Genomic DNA, 15,875 nt, shown 5'->3' on the forward strand with positions numbered 1-15,875 from the left:
ACATGATAAAAAATTATCAGGAGGCTGGACAAGACAGGAAATCTGTAGTGTCATTGCTTGGTGAAATGTAGCCTCATCTATTGAAGCTGCCAATTAGAAAAAACAACAAAGTCAAATTGTGTCAATTACTCTATTAAATTTTACCAAATTTCATCCCCACTAATTCTGGCTTGGCTTCAGAGACAGAAAACATCAGCATCTGAATATAGAAATCACTATTGCTATGTCAGAAGAGAATTAAAAACCTCATAAATGTCCTCAAGTTATCTTTAAGTTAATGGTGATGCCTTTAAGGACTTCTGAGCAGTCAACAAAAAGAAAATTATAATTATTGTTATTGATTGGTCTATTTTACTCTCATTCCTCATAATGAAAAAACGAAACAATATGAAAAGGTTCGTTCTCACCTCCTAATCTCAGCCGAACATACACTTGCAAATGTAGCTTTCCTAAATAGCAGTAGCAAAAACAAACTCATGTTTTGATTTTAGAACCCACTGGGCTCTATTCAGATGGAAATTTGATTTCCATGGTTTACCCCTTTGAGAGTCGGAGTTGTTTCCATGCCTAAACCATGATGTGGGCTAATTACAATTTGAGAGCCACACATTTTTCCAGACTGCTCCCTTGGTAAATGCTGAATTTTGGACACATTTCCCCCACTTCTTCAGCTTAATTCTGCATGTGGATGATACAGTGTTGGAGAACATGTCACTTCTAACTTATTGTCAGTGAATTCAGGATGCCGCAAAGACTGGCAGAAAGATAAGGGAACTCCAGCTGAAGGCAGCTGAGTGCTGCCAAATGCCAGATTCCTACATATGTCCTGGGTGTGATTTAGTTCCTAATGTATGCAGGGTGACGAGGCAATTTTTCCTGTTATTGTTTTGCTATTATTCATTGCTATTATTCATTCCATTCACCAGCACAATAGTGTTTTTGGCAGCCACACGCTCCTCACACGTTTATAATGGGCTTTTCTGTCAGGGCTTTGACATTTAGGAAGAATGGTTGGGTTTGCTCTTGCCTTCTCAGTAAGGTTTTATTCATTACTGTTCTGTGGCAATGTTCTCCTTGTTTGTACATGGACACGCTCCATTTCCCAACTAAAGCACAGCCCTAGAAGGATCTCACCACCTCCTGACCGAGATCCAGTTCCTATTGACCCCATCCATTCATCCACTCGTAGGCTGCCCACTCCTTGAAACTTGGAGAGTCAGCACAGAATGGGCTGGAGCACACAGCACAGAGAATGCAGAAACCCTCCACAGGCATTATTGCACTTTGGACGGATTTAAAAATATTAAAATAAAAGGTCATGAGCTAGAAATAGTCAGAGGTCTGCCTGGCCAGCGTGATAAGATAAAGCTGTGTACTCCCAACAGTGCAAGTGTGACATTAAGTGTAATAGATTTACAGAAACCATGTTTATCAGTGATCCTCAGTGTTTGTTTCTTCAGTGTTCAGAAGATACAGCTTCTGTACATACAGCTGTAATTAACTTTAATATTAAAATTCAATAGCTCCTTCCTGCTATAGAAACAGGATGGTCAGAGCTTTAGCCTATGGTTTCCTATAACCATGGTGATATTTCAAGGAAATCTTGCACATCTCGATGATGTCCATTGTGTACCTAGTACTTAAACAAGACCTATTGGCACTAGTTTGTACCATGAAAGACCAAGGCTTTCAGCATCTATACATGAAAACCTCTCCAGAAATACATTTACTCATTTTATTTAGTGGAATTCAGTCCTCACGCACTGTTCTAGTGGGTACAGATTTTATTTTTTCACAGAATCACAGGTTTCTCTTGTTTTGGTTGCTCCATAGATCTGTGCTAATTCACCAGGCGTAACAGAAGCATTCATAAACATAGCAGGCTTCCAGGAATCTATAAGGACTTCAGTCATAAGTCACTTTGTGATATAAAAGAGAATCTAGTTCAGCTGGTATCAACTGAGCCTTCATTACATTTACAGCTGCTACCTGTGCAGTCTTTTAGGATATAATTACCATAATAAGAAAAACATCTCCATAATTATATGTGCGTAAAGCAAGATGCCTTTCTCTGGGCATCTAGCTAGAGCTGCAGATACAGATATGCACGCTTGCAGAGGACACAGGGGATTAGGGAGGCAGAGGAATAAATACAAGACAATTGTTGCCCCATATGGAGCATATTATAGGCAGATGTGTTTTGATCAGGATCAGCCGTGCAGAAGGTAAACCGACTGATTTTTTCTCGTTTACACTGAACTAACTCTAATCACAGTGTAGTTTTGTGTGGTTTAAAATGTATGCTCTCTTAAAAACAATTCAAAATTTACAGGGGAGAGTTATGTCCTCCAAAAAAGGCCTTTAGATCTGGGAAACCAGCTTTATCTCCTGTTGGTCAGCCAGGCTTTGTGGGGGTTTTGCACATGGGGATGGGATGGGATGGGACGGGACGGGACAGGACAGGATGGGATGGGATGGGACAGGACGGGATGGGCTTCCCCCCACCACAGCTTATATGTTGTCAGTGCTTTTTGCAGGAGGTGCAGCACTGGCACTTTGTAGTTTTTAGAAAGTAAATAAAAGAAAATCAGATTGCTGGATGAAGTATTCTTGATGGGAACCACTCTTTTTTTCTTAGACACTGATAACCCAGTACCAGACAAGATGAATCTTAGTAATTTTTTGTTTCTATGGAGCCATTTCCATGCTGAGCTTTCAATTCTAACTCCTCCACCTCCTTCTTGCCTGATAACAGTGAGCATAGACTTTTAGCTTATAAAATAGAGCTATACCTTTTATTAAAAAAGATGGTTCTAAACACAGTATTATTGAAGGAAGAAGTAGACAGAGCTTAATGTTTCTGCTAATTGATAATTCAACAAAAATATTATCTGTGTATCACCATCCATAAGTAAAACAAGGTATTTATAGACACACATGTACTATATCAGATTTTCTTCCATCTATCTATCAAAAGATTATCAAAAAACAGACTTCATTTTGCATTCTTACTCAGTAATTGACTAATAACTGTAATTTTCATCTTAAGAAGATAGGCTAGAAACCACTCTTTAGAAAAGCCCTACAACATAACAATTGATCAATTCTTCATTACAATTGATGCATTCAGTTTACCACAGTAATTTCATTTGCAATTTGAGATTAAAAAAAAAAAAGAAAAAAGTCAACAAACAACAAAAATCTACTCAAGCAATTTCAGATTGGAAAGCCATAACACAAATTAGTACACAAAGAAACAGCAGGCAATCAATTTATCATTTGCTACTTTATTCTTTAACAATTTGCAGTCATTGTTGAGTTGCTTTTGAAACCTGTTAAATTTGATTATGTATAACCTGGTGAATTTCAGGCTTTGGTCATTTATCTGTTTTATGAGTTGTCCAGAGAAGAGAGGTTTTGTGCAGGTAGGTCTGTCTGGCACCTGCCAAAATCTGACACAAACACACACAGCTAAAACTTAGCATGAAAGACCTGGCACTTCATTTTAATTTATTTAGTTATTTTTAGTATTAATTCAGTTCAGAGAAGGTTTAGCTCCCAGTGAATCAGTTACAGAGCACTCCTAAAGTCACACTGTGGACCTACACCATGTAAGTCAGCTGTAGTCCCATGTGTGCTATTGATTATCATGTCTCCTACAGCATTAAATTTGTGGGTGGGACATTACAGAAATGTGATGATGTTCTTAACACCACAGTTTGAATAACACACCTGTGCGCCCATTAATAAAGAGGGTTTTGCCTGTGATAGACTGTGAGAAGTGGTGCTGTCGCATGCTGCTATGCAGACCTTACACCTGTTCACATTTATTCATAGGTGACCTCAAGAGGGCTTTCTATTTTTTATTCTCCACAATGTTTGTTTTTCTACATTTGGAAATGAGGATCCCATTAACCTTTTTAGCCTTGATGTCAAACTGAGTTGTATGAATATTGTTTGCAGGCACATGGTATGCTCAGAGAGGCACTGGATGTGCTCAGAGCACAGAGTGCTCAACAGACCTGGTGGAAGAGCTGCAAAAGGCAAACAAACAGATGAGAGGAAGGGGGATCACTTGTGGGCATTGTCTACTTGATTTAGGCTCTGCATTTAGAGCTGGCTGCTTTTCCCTGACCTGAAACCAGTTCTGCCATGTATAGAGCAGTGCTGAAACAACTGGTTATACCTTGGCAGATCCCTCTCCCACTGAAGCTGCTCACTTTTATATAGTCTATAAACAAGAGCAAGCTGACTTATCTAGCTTTCAAAACTATTTCCCTTCCTCTTCTTTTATTTTTCTTTCTCTGCACCAATACATATTCAATTGTTTTTTATAAGATGCATAATTTCAGCAAAAGCTACAGTTCTGACACCAAATATTCTGCTGCCTCATGATTGCCCTGCAGAGCAGAAATCAGGGCTCATTTCCCCACTCCAAAGCATATTAAAACCAGTTTGTGCTTTGCCCCAACTACTGCACATTGGCTATAATAAAACAGAAGATTTTATTTATTTATTTATTTTAATATAAGGAAGAGAATGTCAGGCAGAGGCACTTAACTGTAGGAGAAGTTTTCACAGAGCAGCCTTCTGAAGGGATGGAGGTAGGTGCAAACTCCCTCCAAGGGAGGGCAAGGTTTGCCTGCTGCCACTAGCTCCAGTCACAATGGGGGAATTTAGGCATTTCTCTGCCCTCCTGCCTTCCTTGCCCGCAAGCTCTGCATCATGGAAAATGGCTGCTCATAGACCATTCAAGCTGAACTGCTCTGGATAAGTGTATTCTCTCATCTTAGAGGTGAGCCAGGTATTTTATTCTGCGCTGTAGTATGAGCAAATAGTCATACTTTACCCTCACTCTTGCCCGATGCCATTCAAGCAACTGTCACTCTTCAAATTTCATTTGCTGTGAATAAAGTTCAAAGTTACCTACTGATTGAGACAAAGGATAGTTAAAAATGGCATCATGATGTGCCTCAAAGATTTTCCCTAAATATTAAAAAATCAATGTTGAATTTACTTTTTTTTTTTTTTTTGGGGGGGGGGGGGATTTTTATTGTTTGGTTGTTTTTTATTGTTGTGTTCTATTTTTTTGTTTGTTTGTTTGTTTGCTTGTTTTTGACTCTTGCATTGGCTACACTGATTGTGCAGCTGATCGTGTTTGGCATGTTTCAGTCTCAGCAGTCCAAAATGAATCTTTTCATCAATAGAAGTATGCAGTACAAGGCTTGTTGTCTCTCACTCAAAGCATGTTGAGGACAGATCTGTGTTTTTGTTTGACGAACACCAGAACACCAAGCCCTCATGCCTAAGGTCTCAGGACTGAGATAACTTCACTTTTCCTTTTATGATTTCAGCCCCCACAATTTGCTCACCTACCCTCAACCTTCTGGCAGGAACTACAATTCTCACTTTTACTCACATATTACTTTCAAATGTGGTGTGAAAGAAAAGCCAGGGTCTGAACTTACTGCGAAGGTCTTTGGTAGCTATTTTTAACCTCTTGTGCCTTCTCTGACACACCACAGTAAAATTCTAGGCTAAGGATGAATTTCATTGCATCCTTTCTATTATTTGCTGAAATAAGTGTAAAAGAAAGCACTAAAATCTAGGTTATTTCCTTACAGAACATGTAGATTCAGCAATATTAATAACAACTGAATGGCTAAATCCCTGCAAACTGGGATAAAAGTTTGCTCCTAGGGATCCAGCGAACACACTTAAACCATCGAATTATCTTAATTCTAAAATAGCCTCCCAGCAGCACTGCGGGGCCCAGCTACATTTAGGGTTATTTAGCCATATCTGGAATTTTGAGGCTATTCCAGACGCAGACAGGCACAATGCAAAGCAGAGTTGGCCAAACATGTGAAGACTTGAGGTATAAAAGGATTAACAGATGCTAATGTTCTACATTTTTCTGTTGCAATAACATGAGCACAGACAACACCCAGAGCAACACAGAAAGGAGAAGATTGCATGTAGGAGGGACAGAAAGACACTGCTATAATACTATGCTGTAGTAAATTTTGGAAAAGGCAACTGTTGAACAGATGTTACAGGCACTAGGAAAATTTACTAATTAGATGATTTGCAATTCACTGGTCTAGTGAGGAAAAGTGGTTTACTTCAATATAAACTAAAACCTTTTATTTTTTACAGAGAAATAGAATTTCTAAAATCAGAAAGAAAGACTGATAATAACTGTATGCCACACTAAACTCCTGTTCAGCCTGAAATGAAATATCTTGGAAACAGGAAGGATTGACTCATTTAATTTTCAAAGATTTTGAAAGGACATATTTAATTTTTTATTTTATTTTTTTAAATGTGCTTCTTCTTCTCTAGTCCAAATAGTTTGTCACATTCAAGATGAAGCTACGGTAGATCCTGATGATATAAGGAAAGTGTCAGCAATGCCATTTTTGCCAGCTTTGTTCACTGGAAACTCTCTGCTGAGGGAGCTTGTATCAGCTGGGTTTGCTTCAAGGTGCACAGTCTTTGTCTTTTCATTTTCTCTATCTTGATTGCCTTCCTTCAAATTAACTGCTCCCTATGAAGAGCCGTTACTCTTTATTCTTTCATATTCCTTGCCCTGACTGCAGGACAGCCAGACCCAAGTACAGGTCTGTTGCAAGACCCCCGTCACTCTACAAGCTAGATGTTACACAGCTCCTACTGCTCTGGTGTTGGGAAAGCAATGCATACACACAGCACCACATAAACATATTGGAGAATGAAGTGCATCTTGGCATGGCACTTATCCCAACCCTGATTACCCAGTGTAAAAAGCACGGAGACATTTTTGGCATGACAAGTGCTGAAAAGAGGGACAGCCTGCTGCTCTTCATGATAATCCTTCTTATCTATAATTTTTTGCTACAGTGCTTGCATGGGAACATGAGGCAAGGAGACCACTCTGCTCCCTTGATGGTCCTTCTATAATAGATGGATTCCCCTGTCCTCTTCCTCAAGCAAGGATGTCTAATTCTGATTTATCTCCCACACTGTAGTGATCAGTCCCATAAATATGACTCCTCTAGCTATGAATCCAAAATGCTCTGGATCTGTATGTGACCTGAAAACATCTTTACATACTCCTTCAGCAGCAAAACACAGACTTCATCAGTCTGGAAAGACAACTGCTTTTCCTGCATTCTTGCATCAGTAAAAGGGGTCCTTAAAAGGTATGCAAGAGTACCTAAGGATGCAAGGGTCATAGATCTTCTTAGCCATAACACAGATTCAGTCATGTTGCCAGTAAGTCTGGCCTGCCATTAGAATCTCCATCACTGGAAAACATTAATATACATAATAAAGTAGCTCTGATTTGTAATGGCCACCTGAACCATCTGTATTTCTCTGTATTTCTCTCAAACTCATTTCTTAATATTTGTTATTAATTCATTATGACTCCTTGACTACAAAGAGTACATCAAAGCTGAATATTTCTCTTTAATCAGGGACCCAAAACATTATCACTCTGATCATGGGATTGCAGCTTTCAAATATTCTTCTCAATCCTATTCTTGGAATACATTGCATCATTTAAAATCCTCTTCTAAATTAGGAAAAATGACCTTTTCTCTTTCAATGCAAACTTTTTCTGAGGATCATCCATGGACTTTGTGGGTGTATGCCAAGAATGAAATAGAGTTTTATACAGATTTAATCTTATTTGCAATAATAATTTGCAGTAATTTTGAATAATCTATATCTTTTCAAAGTTTTCTTCCAGCAGAAGGTTATTTTGGCTATGATTGCATGAGAAATGACACTCCATCTCTGCAAAAGGCTCTGCAGTAGTCATTAAATGACACGAGAATAGGACGTAAATAATTCATTTGTGATCATATTCATGTGTGCGTATGGTGTATGTTGATACAGTAGAAGAGTCTGCCTTTCAGTTTGTTTTTGTTTGTTTGTTTGTTTGTTTGTTTTTCCCCCATAAGGTAGATATATCTATGTATAAAAGCTAAAATAAAGGTTGCTTTTTTTTCTTCCAGACCAAGTAGGAGTTGGAACTGCTAACAGACAGCATTATGATTAAAGAGAATAAACAAAATAATTAATCATTTCTTCTGGCCTAAGTAAAATAAACACTACAGCTGAGTTATCCCCGCCAACACTTTCAGTGAGAATTTAGGGAAAAAAATCCTTGTCTAGGAGACAAAACCTTGGTAGAAGGAGAAGGTGAGAAATACATGGAGGAAACAGACTGCCTGTCCCTGTTGTCCTGTCTAGTCTGAGCCAGCAGCATGAAACTACAAGACATTTGGGCAACACAATAGAAGGTCCAAGAAAATAGGGCAGGAAAGGACTGGGGAAGGTTGCATAATCCATCCGTGTTTAACACCATGCACCACGGATTATACAGAATCCCATTTTCCACACGTGGGATAATATATGTGGACTTTAGAGATGTTACCATTGTTAGTCTGTGCTCTGTGTAGAGTGTATTGGTTTGATGCAGAACTTATCTTTCTGAGCAGCTCTCAGAAATTCCCTATGAACCTTGCAAATTTCTTTACTCAGGCCCTCAGGTGCTGCCCCAAAGGTCTATCTGCACGGTCCCTCTGAGGAGAGTGCTCTGAACAGTCCCCGCTGCTCACCAACAAGGGGGAGCTTGTTCATACCCTTATCTGCTTAGGGCTTGGCATGGATGTTGCATGCCTGTTTTACTTTCTGTCTGCTAACAACTTGCCCCTGAGTATTTGGAATTGGTATAAAGTGAATAGAGTGAGATACCATATGTTAATTCCAATATGCTTTTTGGCTGATAAAAGTGAAAAGTATAAGCTCTTTGTGAGATTATGGCATATAAATGCATCAAGGCAATTGCATGGATAGGCTGGAAAAGCATTAGCTTTACCCATTAAGATTTTATCTAAATAATCCAAATGTTATGAAGGAGGAAAAAAATAAGTAGAAAGTTGGGTAGCAAGATCAAACTACCTAAAAAATCCAATCTCTGATCATGTGAATATTTTGAAAGTTAAACTTTTTAAAGCAGCTAAGAGATGTTTTGTATTGGACTGGGGCATCAGAACTTTTGCTGACTGTCTTGCTGGGGTTTAGGTGAATATTCTGCCACCGCACATATTTCTCCGACAAGCAAATATAAGTAGCAAGGGAAAGGATGCCATTCCTTCATACAGTTGTTCTCTTGATGCTTGATAATATCAAATAACCTCCAGTTTTGCCAATAGAAGGAGACTTAATTTATGAAGAGTAAGATTGACTGAAACAGATGACAGCGTTTAAAAACGTTAGCTAATATTGATGTTTCAAAGCAAAAAAAGCTGCCCTGAGGAGCTGATTGATATGGCTGCCATGGGACCTATGTCACACCGGATAAGTCACTCCAGCCATGTCAGAGGTGATCATTACTTCTGCGCTCCTTGTTTTCTGGGTTCCTGATTGACGACCCTGATATGCAGAGATATGAGGCACTTAAAGCTTAGCTGCTGCTGTGATCTTGATATTGGAGCTGGCTGCAAGCTTTCTGATGAACAATTTTTCTATTGGAAAATCTTGACTTGGTGCAGCTGAGATTTTCACAGAAGTGTATTTTTCCATTGAAGTTGTGGTTGTATGATTTTTAGGATGGAATTACTGGAGGAAAATAAAAGGGGGAGGAAAGAAAGGGGAGGAAGCTCTTCACTTTGGAATGATCAAAGCACATGAGAGACTGTAAAATGAGAGGTTCAGTCTCCACTCTGAGTCAACCCCAGCAAAACTTCCCAAATTAATGCCGTTATCTCCCAGGCTGACGACTATTAGGGGATCTGCAAGGGGATCGGGACACTAGAGGAGCTTTCTCCCTTTACTTCTCTAAGCGCTGGTACTAAACATTTCAAAGGGTTTGGGTTTCATTCCAGTGTAAAAGAATGAAAAGTCTATATTTTTCATGAAAGGGGAGAGCAGTTTCCTTCTCAACTCCCCGTTGGGATATTCAGTATTCAGATGTCAGACATCTCCGTGGATGGAACAATTTTAGCCCCGTTTCCCTGTCCCTGAAATGATTAGCATGTTGGCCTGAAGATGGTAGAAAAACCAGGGTACATCCCACCTCACACCTGCCCTTTATTCAGTAGACCAGCAGCACTCTCAGAGAAGCCAGTCAATTCATACAGTACAATCTGTTCTTAATCATCCACGCTGGCTTTCCCCATCTCCTGACTTTCCCCTGTGCTGAGGCAGGATTTAGCATTGCTCATCCACCCACCGGAGGGGTTTGCCTATCCCCTTCTCAGCTGCAGGAGAATACAATTTTGTGGATGAGGTGTCCCAATGCTTACCTCTCTTCATGGTTAGAAAAGATCTACCCTATATCTGTGTCAAGATCAGGTTGGTCTCTCTCTTCCTCTGCTGTCTGCAGACATAGCAAATAACCCACTGCTACCTTCTCTCCTCCACATATTGTAAAACTAAATGCTGCCTTTTTTCTGTGCTGTCTTCCCTAAGATAAACAAGCCTATTTCTTTTAACTGTCTTTGTAGGTCATATTTTCAGGCCTCTTGTTAGCTTTGTTGCTCCTTTTCTGAACTGAACCCAATTTTTCCAGCTTTATTTGATGATCAGAATTAGACATAGATCTCCAGCTGTGGCCTCTCAAGTCCAAGTGCACAGGTCTAATGAGTTGGTGTGCTTTATGTGCACTACCCTCAGTAACAAATTTTATTCTTGTTAATTTTTCCTAATAACTCTGCAAGTTGTGAGTCATTAGGAACCTGCATTGAAGGTAGTCTGCCTGGTTTTTAAGTTCCTCACCATCCTTTCTTCACTTTTTGTTATTAAGTACTGAATTTGTGCTTCTGTCTTTGTCCTTCTTTGGATCTCAGAGGTACTCCATAAATTTTTGAAGGCAATTTTTAATGATTCAGATAGATTTGACTATTACTCAGGGTAGATTCATCAGTTACTGCCAACCTGGTTATACCCATTTTTAGCTGTTTTTCCTTTTTCTGTCTTATATTCCTATTAACTTCTTAAATTAACTGTACTAGGTATCTGATCAAAATTATTATATATATATATATATATTTTATAAGTAAACTGACACAACTTTTAACGTGTTGACTTTGAATGCATTGGTATTCCCTACGTTATTTTATTTGCTCTCCTTTCCTGTTAATAGACCTCCACTACTTCCTTTTGCTTTGATAACATTAATAGTATTTGCCCTTCACCCCACACCAGCTGTGAAGGTAAATTAATGACAGTGCATTAAGCACCCAGTTACTATAATAAAGAAGGAAAAAGCCTATCAGGAAATAAATGGCACTTCCAAGATGGGTTTTGCTATTTTGTGGCATACACGCATTAGAGCCACATGCTCACAAATAAGAAAGACACGAACTACTGACTCAGTAATTGAGCACCATCTATCCTGGGCACTGAAGGAAGAACAAGTCCTTGAGCAACTCAGTGCATGATCATTCTGCAGAGACTGAATGGTAATTTCCAAGCACAAGGAACAAATTAAGGTGGCACAAACAACCTTGGCTCTGGGGTTTCCTGTTTTGTGAGTGTTTCCCGTCACAGCTTTGTGTGCCAATGGAAAGGAGGTAAAATACTTGCTTCAGTTCAAGTGCTGGACAGTGTCCCATCAGCTTCTCCAAGGCACAGAGTGCTTCCTTGCCTTGGAAGAAATTAGATCCCTCCTCCCTGAGATGGTAACCAGCAGCCTGTTACTCTTCTCTGTTTTTGTGGTTCCTTACCCACAGACAGAGAATCATGTGCTCTTAGTAACTACATAAATTTATAGGAATTTCTATCACCTCCTTCTGTACTGTCTGGTGACTACATGAGTGCCTGGTGACTACCAGATGGTCTTGTTGTCTTCAGGAAATATTAGGGTTAGTAATCATGTATTGCACAGCTATTAGTGAGTGTACACAAAGATGTGAACTATCGGTGAAATTATTTTGAATTGAACCAAGGCCTTAAGCTGAAACAGCACCAAGAAAAGATGAAACAGTGCCATGAAGTTGGCTGCCAAAAGTCATGTCTGCAAGCTCTCTGTTTTCCCAGCTCATTTGCTTGAGATTACTGGGGACCCAATGCCAGCCTGACATGATGTGACCCACTGCAACCTTTGCTCCAAACTGCAGAAGTTTCTAATGACTTTTTATGGATCATTTCTTCCTTAGAGAGCACTGCAGTGCTGACACCCTGGTTGCCCTATGGCTCGTATGACCGGTTGTTCCACAACTTGTATCTAGCATCGTCCTGCCCAGAGGGAACAATTTAGGCTATGCTGGCTTTGTAACATCCAAGATTTCCTACAGTAATGAAACTCTTACCTGGTGGCTTCTAGCAAAATTAAGACTTCATTTTCTGCTGAAGAAGTGTGAATAATCTCCAGAGCGGGTCCAGAGCTGACCCTACTTTTCTCCCAAATCTTCTTTTTTTTTTCCTCCTGTTGTCCAATCTGACTGCTGAGGATTTTACTCATGGGTTGTTTTCTGACCTGTCTGCCCAAGACTGCAAAATTAATTAAACATGTCTGTCTCTATGCATGTTCACTAAGGAGATTGTCCATTCCAGCACAAGTTAATACCGCACCTGTATCAATATTAACAAGAAACATCTAAAAAACAAGGCATGAAAATTTTGCACTCTGCCTGCTATACAAATCAGCTCATTGCACACCCTATCCTTGTCCTATATGTGTAGCCTTTTGTCTCCTGTGTCCTTTCGACTTAATTTTAGTTTGCCCTCTACTTTCACCTCCATTACTGTGTTATACATTGGCAGTTGGCTATGTGACTTAATCATATCGGCCTCCTCCTGCTGTTTTACTTCAATCATCTCCAACCTTTCTCCACTGAGCTGACAAAGATACTTTCTCCTGAGCCATGGAAAACATGATCTAAAACAATAAGATAGTGTTAACATTCTGCATGCATGATTTCAATAACATCCCATGTAACCAGTCATGTAGCTTTTTTTTTTTTTTTTTTTTTTTTAATGAAATTGCCCTTGTTATCAGTCTGTTTTCATTCAGTTCTCACAAAAGGATTGCTCACAGCGTGAGTCATGCCAGACATTTCAGTATCTCTGTCAGGAAGTCAGTAAAGATAATAAAAAGGGGTACATCTAGACAAATCTTTGGACATATAACATTTAAGATCAGTGATGCTTCTGATGGTTTTCAGTCATTTTGCAGAACATAAAGAACAAACAAACAAAAAACCCCAACAACAACAGCAGCAACAAAAACCAAACTCTCTTGTTTATTTATATTTTTGTATTGTTCCCCATGGTGTTTGCCTGCATTCATCATATAAATCTTAGTTTTCCCAACTTTATTTTTCATTTTAAGGTCTTCTACTCTCAGAACTTTCTGCCTGGTAAGAGCAGCAGATTTAACAGCAAGCAAAGTTAGTCTGGAGTCAAGCTGGCCTGCAGAGGAGCACTCCCCTGCTCTCACCTCTGTCCCTGGGTACCAGGGTGAGTGCTGCTGCCTCTGAAAGTGGAGGTGCTTCCTAGTCTCAGACCCCACCCCTCTCAATAAGAAAGGAATCACTGCCCCATGCACGCAAGTATGCTTTGAGATTGGCTTTTTGTTTGTTTGTTTGTTGTTTTTCTTCCTTCAGTGTTTCTCTCCTGAAAGGAATATTTTTTGTAATGTCAATTGGCAATATCTGCATAGTTATGAAGCTTTCCTGGCACTGCATCTGCTGATTGATGGCCGTGAAAATGCAGCATATTTCATTTTCTTTTTCTAGACGTGAAGCCAGCTGCTAATGGTTTTCACAGGGTGAAGCTGGCAGCTGCAGGATCAGGTCTCAAGGCTCTAAAATGTGCATTTTCAGGAGTGCCACCTGGGTTTTTGGCTGCTTCATTACTGGTCATTACTGCTCATAAGAAATAATCTAAGCAAAATGGGTGCCGTGTCTGGCTGTAAATTCTGTGGTCTGATATGGGAAACTGAAGTCATCAGTATCAGATGGACGTGATCTCAGTGATCTTGAAATCTTTCTGTATGCAATTAAAACTTCCCTTGCCTGTTTCCATAAACATATTAAGTTCCACAGTTTAACAGTTGACATGTATTTAGTTTTATTCATCTGCTTCCTGAAGTCAAACACAGAAACTAATGCATAAATATTACTCTCTTTATGTTAATTTTGAGAGCTTGCTGAAGACTGAAATAAAGCATGAACATCAGTGCATCATTAGTGAGTGAGAGCAACACTGACTCTCTGCAGACACCAAACAGCAATAAATAATTTTAATCTCTTCTTACAGGGCTTGGATAAAATAAGTATCTATGTACTTGTTCCTTCCACTCATGAAAATGGCCACTTGATTCAAACATGTGTCTACCTTGCACAACTTTTCTGTATCATGCACAACAAGGGACTGAATCCATCAGGGCTATGGAATTGCCACATTTCTTCTTCAAGGCCCATGCATCTCCTTTTAGAAAATCCTTCTGTAACTATGAAGAATGGAATAGGATTTGGTCCCACCAAGATATGTAGACTGCACATTCTTCTGGGAGGAGGAGGAAGGAAAAACAGATGGGCTTTGGCAGTGTTGCATGTTTAAGCTGCTGTGAGGCAGGAATCAGCCTGGTCTGCATTTGCATTTACAGTGTTAAGGTATTTCACAAGGACTTAAATGGGAAGGAGCAAGGCAAAAATATTTGTCTGTGTGGGAATTCCTGAAAGTAGCTAGAGAATTTCATAATCACACTGAAATCACGCAAGAGCAAATTTTGCAACATTGGCCATTTTATCCTTGGAGCAAATTGACCTCAACACACAATTGAACAAATTTAAACAGGAGTAATAGGTTCTATAAGCAGAAATACCATAAAACAGAACCTTTCTTCAGGGTAGGAAAGTCCTGTTAGCTTAATTTCTAATCTAGATGATCAGCAAAAAGCATTCATAACTGGAGACTGAAAAGCAGACCTACAGCATACCTGGCTTTCTCCTATGAGGTTCTGCAGGTCAAATTCTCTCTCATAAATGTGTGCCACAGAGGTTTTAAATAAGGAACTGGTGAAGAATAGCTGAACAGTGAAAGCCATTATCTCAAAAGACTGATATTTACTGGATTCTTCCTTTTTACCTTTCTAGCTGAGTTACAGAATTTTCCTTTTTGCTGCACATTCATTTGCCTCCTTTCTTTAACAAATACCATTGAGCTGAGTAGGCACAGATCTTATATTCTGTTATCTAGAATTATCACCAAAGACCCTTTCAACTCCTGTTCACATACAAATGAGACTTGCATACTTTCAGGGCAGAGCAGTACATTAGCAATCTGGAGAAATAACAATAGAAAGGGGTCAGTAAGAGAAGGAGAAAGACCAGGATTTACTGTCTGATTGCAAGAAAACTGTTTTCACTCTAGTGTGAAAAGGTACTCTGAGTGCTGAGAATACAGTAGAGCAACAGTTACATTAATGCCACAGTATAGACCTCTTTTGGATCCCTGCATACTTGTTCAGATTTGCACAAGCAGAGGGACTGGCTATTAGGGTAATCAGGGGAATGAAGAGCTTGCTTTGTAAGTAGATATTAAAATTAATTTGCTGAGAGTAGCAAAAGGGACACTGAGGAGGCATTTTATGTCGCTGTTATCAGGGGGGAAGGGAACTCTGCAGGCTAAAGAACAACGTTGTGAGAGCATCCACTATTGCAGCAATATCTCTGAACACATTTAGGGTGGCAAATAGGGAATTTCTACCTACAGAAACATACAGATCTACATGGCTTGAGCAAAAATCCTAGTTCTCAAAGAGTTTTCATGGTGGCCTCTAATAGTTGAAAACAGTTTTCATGGAGGTCTTAGACTGAGCAAGAGCAATGGTTCACACAGAAGGGGCCTTTATAATGCAACTAAAGGACACCCAC

This window comes from Aythya fuligula, chromosome 6, assembly GCF_009819795.1.
Source record: "Aythya fuligula isolate bAytFul2 chromosome 6, bAytFul2.pri, whole genome shotgun sequence".
Classification (NCBI taxonomy): Eukaryota; Metazoa; Chordata; class Aves; order Anseriformes; family Anatidae; genus Aythya; species Aythya fuligula.